Source organism: Scyliorhinus torazame, chromosome 2 (genome assembly GCF_047496885.1).
Source record: "Scyliorhinus torazame isolate Kashiwa2021f chromosome 2, sScyTor2.1, whole genome shotgun sequence".
In the NCBI taxonomy this organism is placed as follows: Eukaryota; Metazoa; Chordata; class Chondrichthyes; order Carcharhiniformes; family Scyliorhinidae; genus Scyliorhinus; species Scyliorhinus torazame.
This window is the reverse complement of record NC_092708.1, coordinates 236,401,781-236,418,776: the sequence shown is the minus strand read 5'-3', so window position 1 is coordinate 236,418,776 and position 16,996 is coordinate 236,401,781. Positions and strand designations below refer to the sequence as shown.

At 47.6% G+C, this 16,996-nt stretch overlaps 1 protein-coding gene across 3 annotated transcripts in view; it reads left to right on the top strand.

The window, feature by feature from the left end:
- The first annotated feature begins 8,474 nt into the window (after positions 1-8,474).
- LOC140396533 (protein PALS1-like) overlaps positions 8,475-16,996 on the top strand; it is a 181,308-nt gene continuing 172,786 nt past the window's right edge. The window contains exon 1 of one of the 3 annotated variants that reach the window (XM_072485253.1): positions 8,475-8,640. The gene's annotated coding sequence lies outside the window, so the exon portion shown is untranslated. The remainder of the gene's footprint in view (positions 8,641-16,996) is intronic. The other 2 variants (XM_072485263.1, XM_072485269.1) reach the window with 2 other exon arrangements.

The following is a 16,996-nucleotide window of genomic DNA, read 5'->3' as shown; positions in this document are numbered from 1 at the left end:
ATTCCCATGGTCCTTTGCAAGTGGCCATTTTAGATGGCTACACGCCTCCGACCCGAGCTCTGGGTGTCCTGAGTCTCGGGCTGAGGGCTGATGTTCGGGCTGATCTCCCCATCAGTGCTCGGCTGCCTGGGGGGCACCAGCTCTGTGTGGGGTGGGGGGTGGGGGATGGGGGAAAGGGATGGGGATGGGGGGGGGGGTGAGGAGGGGGTGGGGTGAGGAGAGTGGGGGTGAGGAGGTGGGGGGTATGGGGTGAGTGAGGTGTTGGGTGAGGGGGGTGGGGGATGTGGGGTGAGGGGAGTGGGGTGATGTGGAGTGAGGGGTGTGTGGGGTGAGCGGGGTGTGGGTGTATGGTGAACAGGGTGAGTGGGTGGTTGTGAGGTGAGGGGGGTAGGGGGAGTGGGGTGGGGATGAGGGGGGTTTGGGGTGGGGGGGTTGGTGTCCACACGTGTGCCATGGGGATCCGCAACTAGGCATGGTCTCACTTGTTCGCCCGCTGCTGAACTCTGTCTCGGCCCTAACCCTTTCCTCCGGGCTGCCGTCCACATCCAGTGCCCTCTGCTCAGGCATGGTGAGGGGCCGCTGTTCTGGTGGTTCCCCTCCGGTCTTCTCCACTCTTGGCGGTTGTGCACGGCCTTCTCCTGGTTGGGGGGGGGGGAAACACAAACAGCACAACCCTTAGACGTTCCAACGCAAGCAGCCCAGGGGTCGGGTAGATGGTGGCCTCAGTGGCCAGGACACCCAGTAGTGGCGGCTGCCATGGGTACTGGCACGTGGGGGGTACGGCCATCCCCCGGGAGGGAGGGGGGGTGGCGGGTTTAGTGCCAGGGGCACAGCGATGCCTACTCACCCTGGCCGCCCTGAGGAGGTCGTGGAATTTCTTTCTGCTCTGCACGCCAGTCCGGGAAACGTTGCCCTCGGAGCTGAGCGCCTCTGCCACCTGCGCCCAGGCATGTGCGCCAATCATGGCCCCGGTGAATCCGGCATTGTCTTTCATTAAATTGATTGTGTTCCACATGGCGATGGTGCTAGCCCATTTAAAGTAGCTGAATCGGTGCAGCTGTTGCGCCATTTTGTCTATCGTAAAACGCCACTGTTTCCAGCCCGCCGGTCAGCACTTAGTCTCAAACTCGGAAAATCCAGCCCCATATGTATTTAATCTAAAATTACTTTTTAAAGCCCACCATTTCATTTTGGTGTTTTTAAGGATTGTATTATGTATTTATAACTAATTTAATGAAGAAATAGAGGATTAGGTAGTTGAAAATAAAAGCCATGAGGGACCTGCGCTACCAAAGTGTGTGTGTTTTTCATATGGCACATGTGCCCTGAATGCATATTTTGAATGTTCAATTTACAACATCCAATATGAAGATACCATCATTGAAAAGAATAGTGACTCTCTATTTTAAAACTTCTGCAATTTAACACACGATTACCTTACTCTGGTAAAATATTACTTTCCTACTTCGATTTGATAATTTAAAAATAAATTTGCTTGGATGGTGGCAGATTTCCGTAATCCAGATGAAATGCGGGGTTATCTTTTAAAACGGGCATCTCACAAAACCGGATTGCATAGGAGGAGCAATAAACATTTCATTTACTGGAAGAAGATTGCGTGAAGGGCGGCACAGTGGCGCAGTGGTTAGCACTGCTGCCTACGGCACTGAGGACCTGGGTTCGATCCTGGCCCCAGGTCACTGTCCGTGTGGAGGTTGCACATTCTCCCTGTGTCTGCGTGGGTTTCACCCCCACAACCCAAAGGCAGTGCAGGTGGATTGGCCTTAATTGGAAAAAAATGATTGGGCACTCTTAATTTAGAAAAAAAAGATTGCATGTATCCTCATCATGACGGTGTTATTGCATTGTTCTCGAATTGAGCCTGTTAGCCAACATTGGTGGATGTTTAACAAGTTAGTGGAAGACTTTGTCACCACAGTCTTAAGTACAATTCATCAAGTCTATGATAACAGGGGAGAGTTGAAGAGTGTATGGCCATAAATCATGGTATATACTACCAATCCAATAATGCAATTTGTTGTTATAACGTGTTATCTCCCCACTGTGATGTGTATAATTTTCACATGCAGATCTGTCTTTTGCCATTAGTTTGGTTAATAAAGTGCATTCAATAAAGTTACATACACCTCCACTGTACAAGTCCAGGAAAGAAGGGGTGCTTAGGAATATCGTAACAACTATTCACTTGCCAGTGTAGGGTTCAGGCGTGCGATAATAAATAAAAGTAGAAAATGCTGGGAAAATTCAGCCGGTCTGGCAGCATCTGTGGAGAGAGAAACAGAGAAAAGTTTCAAAGTGTCATTTGTGGCCGTTAGAAGCTGGGAGACCCCGCTCCCGGGATCTAACCGGCTCGCAATGCCTCACGAGATCTACCGCCCCACAAGATGTTGCAATGTAAATCCCGACCATTGTGGGTGGGATCATTTTTTTTGGCAAATCTGCATATTAGAGTGAGAAAGCTAGCCTCACTGTAATATGTAGTTTCTTGAGGCACCTGAGATGATGGGATCTATCCTCTTTGCCTTGGAGACTTTGGGCGAGTGCTGTTCAGTACTGGTCTCCACAAATGTGAAGCAGATGGAATGGTGCTTGTGGGGGTCTCCCAGGGGATTGGAGGTGCCCAGGTGTATGCCTCTTTGGCAGGGTGGCACTGCCAAGGTGCCCATGTGGCACTGCCAGTTGGCATGGGTGCTGCAAAGGTACCTGGTTGGTGCTGCTAGGCTGCCAAATTGGCATTTTTCACACAGTGTCAATTGGGATGGGGGTTCCCTGTATGGTGGGGGTGTGGACCTCCCCCATAGTAAGTTGGAGGGGGTCAGGGTCGCATCGGGGGCTTTGAAAGATGGGGACACCATTTTAAAATTAGCACTGTTGCTTCACATGCCAGGGTCCCAGGTTTGATTCCCGGCTTAGGTCACTGTATGTGCGGAGTCTGCATGGGTTTCCTCCGGGCGCTCCGGTTTCCTCCCAAAGTACAGATTAGGTGGATTAGCCATGCTGAATTGCCCCTTAGTATCCAAAGGTTAAATGGGTTATAGGGATAGGGCGGGGGAAGTGGGCCAAGGTAGAGTGCTCTTACAGTGGGTCGGTGAAGACTTGATGGGCTGAATGGCCTCCTTCTGCACTGCAGGGATTCTATTCCATGACCAATAACCTGTGTAAATGCAAGGGAAAAATGAACAGAAATGTACTTTGGTCTAAGGCATCTGCTTTCTTTTAAAACACAGGACGATCAGTGCTGGAAAATATGGGGCGGGATTCTCCGAAATGGAGGCAGAGTGTTCGCGCCATCATGAACACCGTCGAGGTTCACGACGGCGCAAAACGGCCCCTTTCCCGACCAATTCAGGGCCCGATAATGGGCTAGGAGCGGCGCTGCGTCATTTACGCGCGCCAGGCCTTGGCGCCACGTAAAGGCGGCGCCGCATACATGACGTGGCAGGCGCCGAATAACTGGCATCACCCGCGCATGCGTGGTTGCCGTCCTCTCCGAGTCCGCCCCGCAAGAAAATGTCAGACGGATCTTGCGGGGCTGCGAAAGAAAGGAGGTCCTCCTTCAGAGAGGACGGCCCGATGATCGGTGGGCACCGATTGCGGGCCACACCCCATTTCAGCCCCCCCCCCCCGGTGCAGGATCCCCCCTCCCCCCCCCGCAGGCCGCCCCCCCAGCGTTGCCACGCTATTCCCGCCGGCAGCGACCAGGTGTGGTCGGCCGGGGGGAACCCGCCGTTTTGGGCTGGCCACTCGGCCCATCCGGGCCTGAGAATAGCAGGGGTGCCGGAGAATCGCCATTTTGGCTGTCTCGGGCGATTCTCCGGCCTGCGCCGCGCGGAACTCGATGGGGCCGTTCTCGCCACTTGGGAGAATCGCGGGAGGGCGTCGGACTGGCGTCGCGGGAAAATTTGGCGACCCAGCCGATTCTCCCAACCGGCGCGGGAGCAGAGAATCGTGCCCATGTCGTCATACCTACAGGAACCAGAATGGGTGAAGTGATTTGTGATGAGTGAAACATAAGCTAGGAGCTCCATACTAAACTGAAGGAAGAAAGGTGTGTGCATCATTGCGCAAGAATGGGAAGGAAGCCCAACATTTACTCAAAACAGTGCATTCCTCTAAAACAGAAAATGGAGGAAAAACAGAGGTCTGGCAGCATCTGTGAAAGGAGAGAGAGTTAATATTTTGAATGTATATTCTTCAGAGCAGAGTTTCTTTGCTGTATTTGAGATGTAGTAGAATTGTTTGTCTCAATGTTGGGATAATTCTGATGTTGACTTCAACAGACAGTGCTAAAATATGAAGAAAAACAGAATATTCTGGATAAACTCAACAGGTCTGGCAGTATCTATAGTGAGAGAAACTCCGATAGCGAGATTCTCCGATTTTGCGGCTAAGCGGCGACGCCAGTGTGGGAACTGTGGTGTTTTCCGATGCCAAAATTGGCGCCGAACCCTCACTGATCCTGGGACCAGTGAGGGGCTAGCAGCCACACCAGGTAAAACTCCAGGCTCCCACGACAAAAGCGGCCGGAGAATGGCCGGGTCCGTGGCCGCGCTGTGTGCGGACCTGACCTGCTAAATACTACCTCCCTGGCCACCCCCACACAGTCCGCTGCCTACACTTGGTCTATCGGGGGTGGAGCATCGGGGGATGGCCTTCCCATGATGCACCAACACTGTTCCAACAGCGTACGATGCGATGATGCCATTTTGGATGGGCGGAGAATAAAAAAACGCTATCAAACCGTCGCCACCCCCGATTTGGGGGTCGGAAGGGATTCTCCGCCCGAATGCCGATTACGATATCAGCATCGGGCAAAAGAGAATCTCGCCCATTGTTTCGGGTCCAAATGACCCTTCTAGAGAACTGAAATGCGGTCAAAATATTTTCTTGCACAGAGATCCCTCCAGAGAGCTTAGCTACCAACTGAGTTCCAGTGTAATATTTTTTGTTCAGATCTCTCGGGTCAAGATTTCCAAGGCAATCTGTCTTTCTGGCAGATGGAATACAATGTTGACAAATGTGAGGTTATCCATTTTCGTAGGAATAACAGCAAAAGGGATTATTATTTAAATGATAAAATATTAAAACATGCTGCTGTGCAGAGAGACCTGGGCATGCTAATGCATGAGTTGCAAAATGTTGGTTTTCAGGTGCAACAGGTGATTAAGAAGGCAAATGGCATTTTGGCCTTCATTGCTCGAGGGATGGAGTTTAAGACTAGGGAGGTTCTGCTTCAATTGTATAAGGTGTTAGTGAGGCCACACCTGGAGTATTGTGTTCAGTTTTGGTCTCCTTACTTGAGAAAGGACGTACTGGCACTGGAGGGTGTGCAGAGGAGATTCACTAGGTTAATCCCAGAGCTGAAGGGGTTGGATTACGAGGAGAGGTTGAGTAGACTGGGACTGTACTCGTTGGAATTTAGAAGGATGGGGGGGATCTTATAGAAACATATAAGATTATGAAGTGAATAGATAGGATAGATGTGGGCAGGTTGTTTCCACTGGCGGGTGAAAGCAGAACTAGGGGGCATAGCCTCAAAATAAGGGGAAGTAGATTTTGGACTGAGTTTAGGAGGAACTTCTTCACCCAAAGGGTTGTGAATCTATGGAATTCCTTGCCCAGTGAAGCAGTTGAGGCTCCTTCATTAAATGTTTTTAAGATAAAGATAGATAGTTTTTTGAAGAATAAAGGGATTAAGGGTTATGGTGTTCGGGCCGGAAAGTGGAGCTGAGTCCACAAAAGATCAGCCATGATCTCATTGAATGGCGGAGCTGGCTCGAGGGGCCAGATGGCCTACTCCTGCTCCTAGTTCTTATGTTTTCCAAGGCCCCTGGAAGGTTAGAAGGCACAATACATCTGATTGGTAGCAGGCGTAGGCCATTCAGCCCCCTTGAGCCTGCTTCACCATTCAGCTCAGATTGTGGCCTCCACTCCACATTCTAATAATGTTTTGACTCCCTTTTTAAAAAAATATTTTTATTAAGGCATTTATATCAATAAAAAAATACACAAACAAGAGCAAGAACAAACCGGAAAATCATAATGAATAACTAATCAACACCCAGACCTCCCTGCCCGCTCTTTCTTCCCATCCTGCCTTCACCATTTTAGCTCCTTAATCACCCCTCTCCCCCACACCCCGGCTGACACATCAATCCTCCTTAAAGTAGTCGATGAATGGCTTCCACCACTGGGCAAACCCATCGACCTATCCCCTCGCGACAAACTTAATCTTTTCCAACCTCAGGAATTCCGCCAGGTCGCTCACCCACACCCCTCCACCCAAACAAAAACTCTGGGCTTTCAGGGAGGCAAATGCCACGACATCGGCCTCTCTCGCCCCCCTGAGTTCCCAGGTCTTCTGACACGCCTAGTGCTACATCTGGGCTCAGGACCACCTTCACCCTCAGCACCTCTGACATAATAATAATCTTTATTGTCACAGGTAGGCTTACATTAACCCTGCAATGAAGTTACTGTGAAAAGCCCTGAGTCGCCACATTCCGGCGCCTGTTCGGGTACACAGATGGAGAATTCAGAATGTCAAAATGACCTAACAGCAAGTCTTTTGGGACTTGTGGGAGGAAACCGGAGCACCCAGAGGAAACCCACGCAGACACAGGGAGAATGTGCAGACTCCGCACAGACAGTGACCCAAGCTGGGAATTGAACCTGGGACCCTGGTGCCGTGAAGCAACAGTGCTAACCACTGTGCTGCCGTGCTGCTCAATTACGTCCGCAAACCCCTGCCAGAACCCCTTCAGTTTCGGACACGCCCAAAACATGTGGACATGGTTGGCAGGCCTCCCCGCACACCGCCCACACCTATCCTCTACCCCCTCAAAAAACCTACTCATCCTAGCCACTATCATATGTGCCCTGTGAACTACTTTGTACTGGATAAGGCTTGCACACGGCGATGACGCATTTACCCTCCTCAGGGCCTCCTCCCACATCCCGACCTCCAGTTCCCCCCAAGCTCCTCATCCGATTTCCCTTTGGCTTTTCCTATCGGGGCTCCCTCCCAGTCCATTAGCTCCTTATAAATCTCAGACACCTTATCCTCACCCACTCCCTCCTTCGATAGCACCTTAACCCGAAACCCCAAGGGCGACAACCCGGGAACGGACGGCATCTGCTTCCTCACAAAGTCCCAAACGTGTAAGTATCTAAACCCATTCTCGCTGGGCAGCTCAGGTCTTCCTCCAGGTCCTCTAAACTGGCAAAGCTGCCGCCCCCCAAGCAGGTCCCTGAACCGCTTGACCCCTGCCTGCCATCACCCCCAAAACCTCACGTCGAGCCGCCCCTGGTGTAAATTGATTGCCACAAATCGACTGATGGTCTACCTCCACCTAAAAATTATCCAATGACCCCCGCCTCCACCGCTCTCTGGGGAAGAGAGTTCAAAGATTCACAATCCCCCTTCGGGCGGCATGTGGCACAGTGGTTAGCACTGGGACTTCTGCGCTGAGGACCCGAGTTTGAATCCTGGCCCTGGGTCACTGTCCGCCTGGTGTTTGCAGATTCTCCCCGTGTCTATGTGGGTTTCACCACCCCCCCCCCCCCCCCCAACCCAAAGATGTGCTGGTTAGGTGGATTGGCCGCGCTAAATTGCCCCTTAATTGTTAAAAGAAAAATAATTGGCTGTTCTAAATTTTTTAAAAAACGATTCACAACCTTCTGACGGAGAGAAAAATATTCTCCTCATCTCTGTCTTAAATGGGAGACCCCTTGATTTTTAAACTGCGTCCCCTAGTTCCACAATCCGTGGACATTTCAGGTTTGTGATAAGCAGAGATGCAGAAGGCAGCCAAGTTACAGGCTTTTGGTGAATAGATGGGGTCAGTAGGATGGATGGTTTCAGCAAGTGCAGAGACTGACTCCAGCCCAAGTGCTTTGTTGTGTTGGCTCTGCTTTGCCTCAGAGGCAGATGAGGTGTGATTGACTTTGGGCAGCGACGCTCTGATTTCCAAAGTCCCTCCCGCTCTGCTGCTGCTGACGAATAAAACATTCCTGGCGTAGCTCAAAGCTTCACCTTTGTCCCGGGGGGAGTGAGGGATGGATGGGCGGGGACGCGCCCCTGGCAAAGTACGAGGGTGGGACTTGCGGGCGGGATTGTCGGGGCCGCGCACAAGGGGATCCTCAGGAGTCCGCGGGCGGGCGCATGTCGGGTCCGCGCATAAGGAGGGTCCCCGGGTGCCATTTGGGTTGGCCAGGGCGCGCCGGGACGCGTCGGAGGAATCATGAAGGGTTGCGGGGGGGGGGGGGGGGGGGGCCGTCGCGAGCGCGCGCTGTGAGATAGGCGGGGACGCGCTCCTCCTCCAAGGGGGCGAGCCCCGGGATCAGCCAATGGGAGGGAGGGTGGCCGTGAGTGACGTCGGCGGCGGAGGGCGCGCGCGGGGTACGGCGCGCAGGAGAACGCGCGCTCCCGCACACAAACGGGCGGAGCGAGAGAGGGGAAGAGTCGGCTTTTTGTTTTCTCCCCAGAGGCAGTTCGAGCCCCCCCCCCCCCCCCCCTCTCCGGGGGTAAATGAGGTGAGAGAGGCCCCGACACTCGGACCGAGTTCCTGCCTCAATTCCCTCTCCCACTCGGACCAGGAGCCCGCCGACCATCAACAGGTTAGTGAGGATCTGACTGGCTGACGTTGGCCATCAACTGGCAAGAAGCGGGCCCGAGCCTCTCCCTCCGTCCCTCCCTCCAGCTTCACTCACTCCGCTCGGCACTGGGGCGTAGGCCGGGGAGGGAGGAGGAGAGAGGTGAAGAAAATTAAAGGGGGTGGGGGCAATACTGGGATCGTACCTGTGAAAGGTCGCCTCTGGTTACCCTTGTGCTGTTTCTGTTGAAGTAACTTACCCTCTCCAAAGGGGAGGCTTGGCACACTCTGTGTCACTCACCCCGTGTTACTCACTCTGTTGTTGGTGGGGATTTGGGTGTGTTGGATTCTCCCTGGTTTGTCAGCCGCCTGGGTAATGTTCACCTTTTACTTTTCACGATCCTGCGAGAGGGAAGCAGACAGACGCCTTGTCCTCTCTGCTCTTCTGGCCTGTGTTGCACAGCCGCTTCCAAATTATCTGGGGTATTTTTGAAAATTTTCATTCGAAACATTCCGGTCCTTGTGAAATTTGCCCAGATCTTGGTTTTGCCGATGGGCGGGAGACAACATGACACAAATCCCGTATAAAAGCTCAGCTTGGCCAGCAGCTCTATTGTTGCTTTGCACCAGGCCAGGGCGCACAATGGCAATCCTGGGGGATTTGCTCTTGTTGCAGAGATGCTGCATTTGTTCTTTTCCTTTTTTGTAACCTGCTGGTAGAGCTTTTGCTTCTTGATGTTGTGGTGGTTCACATGGTAAAACTTGACACTGATTTCGCAATAGCGTCAACATTGCTTGATTTCACCATGAATTAAAATGCTGTAGCTCAGCCAAGGTGCTTGGATCTTAGAAACTCTCGGATTAAAACTAGCAGTAGTTGAACAATGGGGGTACGGGTGTATGGAAGGGCACTTTCAAAGAGAATATTGTTCGGATATAGAATAAAGATATTCCTCTACGGCAGCACAGTAGCATTGTGACTAGCACAATTGCTTCACAGGTCCCAGGTTCGATTCCGGCTTGGGTCACTGTCTGTGCGGAGTCTGCACATCCTCCCGTGTGTGCGTGGGTTTCCTCCGGGTGCTCCGGTTTCCTCCCACAGTCCAAAGATGTGCAGGTTAGGTGGATTGGCCATGATAAATTGCCCTTAGTGTCCAAAATTGCCCTAAGGGTAGGGTGGGGTTACTTGGTTACGGGGATATGGTGGAGGTGTTGACCTTGGGTGCTCTTTCCAAGAGCCGGTGCAGACTCGATGGGCCGAATGGCCTCCTGTACTGTAAGTTCTATAAGGGAGAAAAGAACAGCAGCCAACGGTAGAGCTCCCTGAATAACTAATGCTGTGGAGGTTAAAATGAGATTCAAAACGGAGGCTTATGATAATTTAAGGTTCATAATACTTTAGAGAACCAAGCTGAATTAAAACCGTGCTTAGCTGATCTAAAAAAAAGGAAATATAAGACCAGGAGAAAGTAACAGATTGATTACCAACTGTTATAAATGCCTTTAAAAGCACATAAACAGTTAAAAGATGATCAAAGGAAGGGTTTGTCCCATTGGCACCAGAAAGATCAACTTGTGGAGGCAGAGGGCATGGTTGAGGTACTAAATGAGTACTCTGCACCTGTGTTCATTAAAGAAGAGGATATGTAGCAGTAATGGAGGAGACTGCTTTTCTTTATTCTTTCACAGGATGTGGGCAGCGTTTGTTGCCCATCCCTAATTGCCCTTGAGAAGGTGGTGGTGAGTTCCCTTGAACAGCTGCAGTCCATATGTTGTTGTAGATATACCCACAGTGCTGTTCGGGAGGGAGTTCCAGAATTTTGACCTAGTGACGATGAAGGAACTGCAAAATAGTTCCAAGTCGGGATGGTTGTATGGCTTGGAGGGCAAGGTGATGGTAGTCCCATGCATCTGTTGCCCTTAATTTTCTAGGTGGTATAGATCATGAGTTTGGAAAGTGCTGACGAAGGAGCTTTGATGAGTTGCTGCAGTGCGTCTTGTAGGTTGATTGCTACCACAGTGTGTCAGTGGTGGAGGTATCAGTCAGAGGTATCAGTCAAGCGGTGTGCCTTGTCCTGGATGGTGTTGAGCTTCTTGAGTGTTGATGGAGCTGCACTCAGGCCAGTAAACCTAATATCAATGGTGAGGAAGCTTTTCGCAACAGTAATCTTGACCAAATTAATTGACATTTAGTTAAATATGGGATATTGAATGAAAGTACAATGGACTTGTTAAAAGATAAATTATGGTTGACTTTAAAGGAACAGAGAGCAGTGAGGGTAAATGTGGTTGCTGTGTATATGGACTTTTGAAAGGCAGTTGACAAAGTACATTGCTAGTGAAATTAAAGACCGTTGGATTTTCGGTGTAGATACAAGATTGGTTAAGGGCAGAAAGCAAATGGCAGTGAATGGCATAATGATGGAAATAGCAGGTCAGACCGCATCTGTGGAGAGAAACTGTTTCAGGTCAATGATCTTTCATCCGTAATAGTGAACGGTTGCTTTTTAAACTGTTGGGAGGTGTACAGGGATACTTCCCAGAGATTGATATTTTTGATCTATATTAATGACTTGAGCTTTGTGTACAGATCATAATTTCAAAGGTTGCATGTTACACTGTGCTTGGAAATGTGGTGAAACAATGAAAACAGTAATAGACTTCAGGAAGACATAAATGGACCAGTGATATGAGCAAGTTCATGGTTGATCACATTTAATGTCGGGAAGTGTGAAATGACTTGTTTTAGTAGGAAGAATGAGGATAGGCAATGTAAACTAAATCTTGAAATTTTAAAGAGGGTACTGGAGCAGAGTGACCTTAGACAGCGAGTTGTTGTGATTGGGAATACTTTGTGTGAAAAGGTAATGGAAGCAGAATCATTTGTAACATTCAGAAGAGAAGTGGCTAAATACCTGAAGGAAAAATGATTACAAGATGATAGGGGAAAAGGCAGGGAAGTGGGATTAATTGGACAGATGTACTGACATGTTGGTGCAGACATGATAAGCTTCATTTGTTGTATCATTCTATGATTCAATAACTTGGCACAATTTGAGCTTGAATTGGCAATTTTTTAATAAGCTAAATAATCTCATTCTTAAATGTATAAATTACACTGAGATTGTTTCCTTTGTATGATATTGGTGTTTTCTGAAAAAACAATGTTTTGAAAAACTTCATAATTGAGCTTTAAAGCGCAGAATGTAAGTTTATTTTTGGGGGGGCAGCACGGTGGCACAGTGGTTAGCACTGCTGCCTCACAGCACCGAGGTCCCAGGTTCGATCCCGGCCCTGGGTCATTGTCCGTGAGGAGTTTTCACATTCTCCCCGTTTGCATGGGTTTCGCCCCTGCAACCCAAAGATGTGCAGGGTAGGGGCAGCACTGTGGCGCAGTGGTTAGCAATACTGCCTCATGGCACTGAGGTTCCAGGTTCGATCCCGGCTCTGGCTCACTGTCCGTGTGGAGTTTACACATTCTGCCTGTGTTTGCATGGGTTTCGGCCCTACAAATCAAAGATGTGCAGGGTGGGTGGGTTGGCCATGCTAAATTGCCCCTTAGTGAAAAAATTAATTGGGTACTGTAAAAAAAAATTTTTTTTTTTTTTAAAAGTTCATTTTTCCCTTTTCTCGCAGTCTTCAATTGAAGCTTTAACTACAAAAACTTTAGCTTGAAGAGCCGAGTACTTGACAGTTAATCAAAACTAAATTTAATGTTCTGTAGATAAAATGATCTCTGAAATTGATAATTACTCCTACTTTTTCATAAAATTCATTTTATGACCGTTGTCTTAACAATGTAATTTTTATGTCTGTAGTTACAATACGAGCACCATGAGCTGGCTGTAAACAATGTAATAGACGTGGCGGTGAGCTGGCATTGCTTGCAATAAAGCTGATTATGGAATATCAGCTAAAGTTATATAGCAGCAGTTAATTGGAGCTTTTGGATCTTTGGGTCATGTGTTTTGCTTGGTAAATTATTTGAGCTGCTGTATTTATTTCACTGGAACTGTTGTGGTCGTAATGCTCTATTCAGTGTGTGGGTGATCCAGAGCTTGAACATAAGATTGTCAAGTTGTGAGTTATGGAGGCGAGTTTTGAGAGAGATAGTCAAATGTCAGAAAGCACTGTTACAAACTTAATTACTTGTGAAATACCTTATGCATTGAGTCCCACCAATTTTACATTTTGCTTTGAGCATGAAAATATTTGAATTCCAACATCTCAAAGAATTTCTCTGTAATTTTAAGTTCATACCACAAATGCACTGAGATTTCCCCCAGTCCATTATTTCTCTGAAGAAGTAATTAATTTTAATGTGAATCCCTGTAAGAAATTTAGGAAAAATATCTTTAACAGAGGTGGTTAGTCAAGGATGAATTGGGAAATGTTAAAAATTGCTGGTTAATTATGATGTGATTTTCCTCAGCGAATTAGCAATGCTGTAGGCTGGTTAGCTCAGGTGGCTGGAACCATGCCAATGATTTAAAAATTTTTTTTCGAGTGCCCAATTCATTGTTTCCAATTAAGGGGCAATTTAGCATGGCCAATCCACTTAACCTGCACATCGTTGGGTTGTGGGGGCGAATCCCACGCAAACACGGGGAGAATGTGCAAACTCCACATGGATAGTGACCCAGAGCCAGGATCGAGCCTGGACCTTGGAGCTGTGAGGCAGCAGTGCTAACCACTGCGCCACCGTGCCGCTCTGAACCATGTCAATGAAGCAAGTTCAGCGGTACCACAGTGGGTCACTGTTGCTTCACAGTTCCAGGGTCCCAGGTTCGATTTCCGGCTTGGTTGTCTGTGTGGAGTCTGCATGTTCTCTGTGTCTGCATGGGTTTCCTCCGGGTGCTCCAGCTTCCTCCCACAAGTCCCGAAAAACATGCTGTTAGGTAATTTGGACATTCTGAATTCTTCCTGTGTACCCGAACAAGCGCCGTAATGTGGTGACTAGGGGCCTTTCACAGTAACTTCATTGCACTGTTAATGTATGCCTACTGGTGACAGATTATTATTACCAGCTGTGGTACTTTATTGAGGCCTGCCTGCTTGCCTTGCCCTATGCTTGGGAAGTGGTGTCCCTCAAGCTATATATAACCAATTGTCTCTCTCTAATGCCGCAAGATGTCTATTTTGTGGACTCTGGCTTGTGACCTATTACCTAGGTATAGAAATCTGAATTCTCATTTGGTGGTAGAAGTGTGCAACTAGAAGTGAGTATATTTAATGGGAGAATTCTATCCAGAAATTACCTCGGGGCATCAGATTGGTAATACCCAAACGCATATCAAATTTAATCTCTTGTAAATAATGCTACACATTCAGATTCAGAAAGTCCATTTTCTTTTGAGTTCACAAAACTTTTTAGCATGTACATATATATAAATTGTATGCGGCACTTTGACATTTCACTGTACTTTCAGTAGCTTTAACACTCCCAAAGTAAACTAAACAGTTTATATTTATATAACGCTTTTCACATCCAAGTACTTTACATCCAATGGAGTCCTTTTGAAGAATTGTCGTTGCAATGTGGGAAATGGAACAATGATGGATGAGGTCTCACAAGCAGCAATAAAATCAGATGAACAAGGGGGCAGCACGGTGGCGCAGTGGTTAGCACTGCTGCCTCACGCTGCCGAGGACCCGGGTTCAGTCCTGGCCCTGGGTCATTGTCCGTGTGGAGTTTGCACATTCTCCTGTGTCAGCGTTGGTCTCACCCCCACAACCCAAAGTATGGGGATTGGTGACACTAAATTCCCCTCGATTGGAATTTGTAAAAAAAAGTCAGATGAACTGTTTTGGGCCAAGGTTCCAGAAGAACTCCCCAGTTCTCCTACCATCATGTTGTAGGATTTTTACATCTACTTTACAGGGCAGTTAGGGTGTAGATTTGGCATTGAATCTGAATGATAGCACCTCTACAGTAAAGCACTTCCTCGGAACTGTCGTGAAGTATCAGTGCTATCACTGAATCAAGGCGACAACTGATTTCAGCTTTTTATAAATTAAGTGAAAAGTGTTTAGTGCAATTTATACAGATGTTATGTACAGATTTCCCAGACAATTATACAGATGTGGAGCTGTTCTCAGCAGAATCTAGCAAATTAATTGGTTGCGCAAACTAAGTTTAGTGGCTTTGCTGGATATCTTTCGTTGTATTTAATTAGAATTAATTCACTTTATATTCCATGGAAAATAATTTCACATCATTACTTTACAGTACTTGTATCACACTCTGATTCGGATATCGTCAAATGTTGAGCTGGTTATTCTGCTGAACTTTCATAGTTGTGGTTCAGCCTGAAATTTACTTAAATTGAAACATGAATATATTGCTGTGAAATGATGATTTAGCTGTATGAGTCATAAGGGATGCTCCAAGGATGTTTCGAGCTAGAATTGGATTGCTTGCCAGTGGAAGAGATGGAATATTGGATTGTTGCCAAAAGTACAACCTTTCTCGAGCTCAAACATTTGCTGAAATTGTGAATTTTAGACTTTTTTTTAAACCATCAACAACTTGCTACATCAGTGCTACAGGATACAATCAATAGAAAACTTCAGGTTAAGATATTTTTGTAGATTCATCTACGGAGCATTTCAAGTGCATTTCCATCCAATGCAAGTGAGTAGTTTATCCTTGCTATTGTGTGTACCATTGAAAGACGTAATCCAAGATAACCATTGATTGTAAAATTATGCTTTTGGTATAAAGGCTTTGTGATAGACCTGCAAAAAAAAACTTTATACAGGTTCACATAGGGTTTTGTGCAGTGTCATTGCTGTTTGGAATTGATGCCTAAGCCAGAGAAGGAGAATTTTAAAAATAGAATTTACAGTGCAGAAGGAGGTCATTCGGCCTGTCGAGTCTGCACCGGCCCTTGGAAAGAGCACCCTACTTAAGCCCACGGCTCCATCCTATCCCCGTAACCCCACGTAACCTTTTGTTCACTAAGGAGCAATTTAGCGTGGCCAATCCGCCTAACCTGCACATCTTTGGACTGTGGGAGGAAACCGGAGCACCCGGAGGAAACCCACGCAGACACAGGGAGAAAGTCCAGACTCCACACAGTCACTCAAAACCAGAATTGAACCTGGGACCCAGGAGCTGTGAAGCATCAGTGCTAACCACTGTGCCACGGTGCCGTCTATAGATTCCATTCCATCTTGACATTATTTCCATTACAGAAACTCTTTTTTAAGTTGAAGTGCCTGTTGTGTCAGATTTGTATAAGTCAAAGGGAATCTAATTTCCCAGTTTTCAAACTCTCAAGTATGGAAATTCTTTTTCTTTTTCAGTTTAAGCTAGTTTGTCTAGCGTTCAACTGCATCTATGTACATATTTCTATGTATTACCTATTCCCTGTTTCTCCCAACAGTACTGTGTAGAATTATACTGTGTAGGGCAGCACGGTGGTGCAGTGGTAGGCACTGCAACCTCACGACGTCGAGGTCCCAGGTTCGATCCCGGCTCTGGGTCACTGTCTGTATGGAGTTTGCACATTCTCCCTGTGTTTGCGATGGTTTCGTCCCCACAACCCAAAAGATGTGCAGGGTAGGTGAATTGGCCACGCTAAATTGCCCCTTAATTGGGAAAAATGAATTGGATACTCTAAATTTATTTAAAAAAAAGAATTATACTGTATATAATTCAGAAGACTTGAGAGATAAGCATATTTTGTGTTTTTGGATTTTGTTTAATGTCCACGTTGAATCACTTGCCCTCACTTAAAGCTTTTCATAGGCAGGGACCCACTAAACATTTGAGGCCAGTTTAGTATTTTTATTGCAACAACATTTCTTTAAGTACAGCATTTCCACCGGTAGTTATTCTTCCATCAAAGATGGTAACAGAATCAAAAATTCTCACTCTGGAAAAAGCCACATAAAGCTCTGTGTAAAAAATGACCTGGGTATATAAATATGCATTTTGTCACAAGCCCAGTCTTGTGACATGTTTATAGTCTTAGAATATGAAAGTCTGGGGGACTTCCGGTGGCGGCTATGAAGGAGTAAGTCGCACATTTGGTGGCTCCCGCTCTGGTCGGACATTTGGACCTTTCCCCTGTTTTTCTACCGGATTTGAATTGTAAAACGGATGTTAGTGGCAATTGTTTACTGAATTCCCACTCCGGTGCATGGAGAGAAGGACTAGAAGTGTTTGTAAGGGCAGAAACAAAAAGATAGAGAAGGCTTGGGCTGTAGCTGCAACAGAAGACAGCATGGCGGAGTTCGGACCTCTGGCTTGTCGACCCAGCAGTCTATGGAGCAGCTGATGCAAGTCATTCAGGAAGGCTTTGCTACGCAGAAACGGGACTGCTTGGACCCAATAAAAGAGTCGATTGAGCGGTTGGAGCATAGATTGGCCGCCC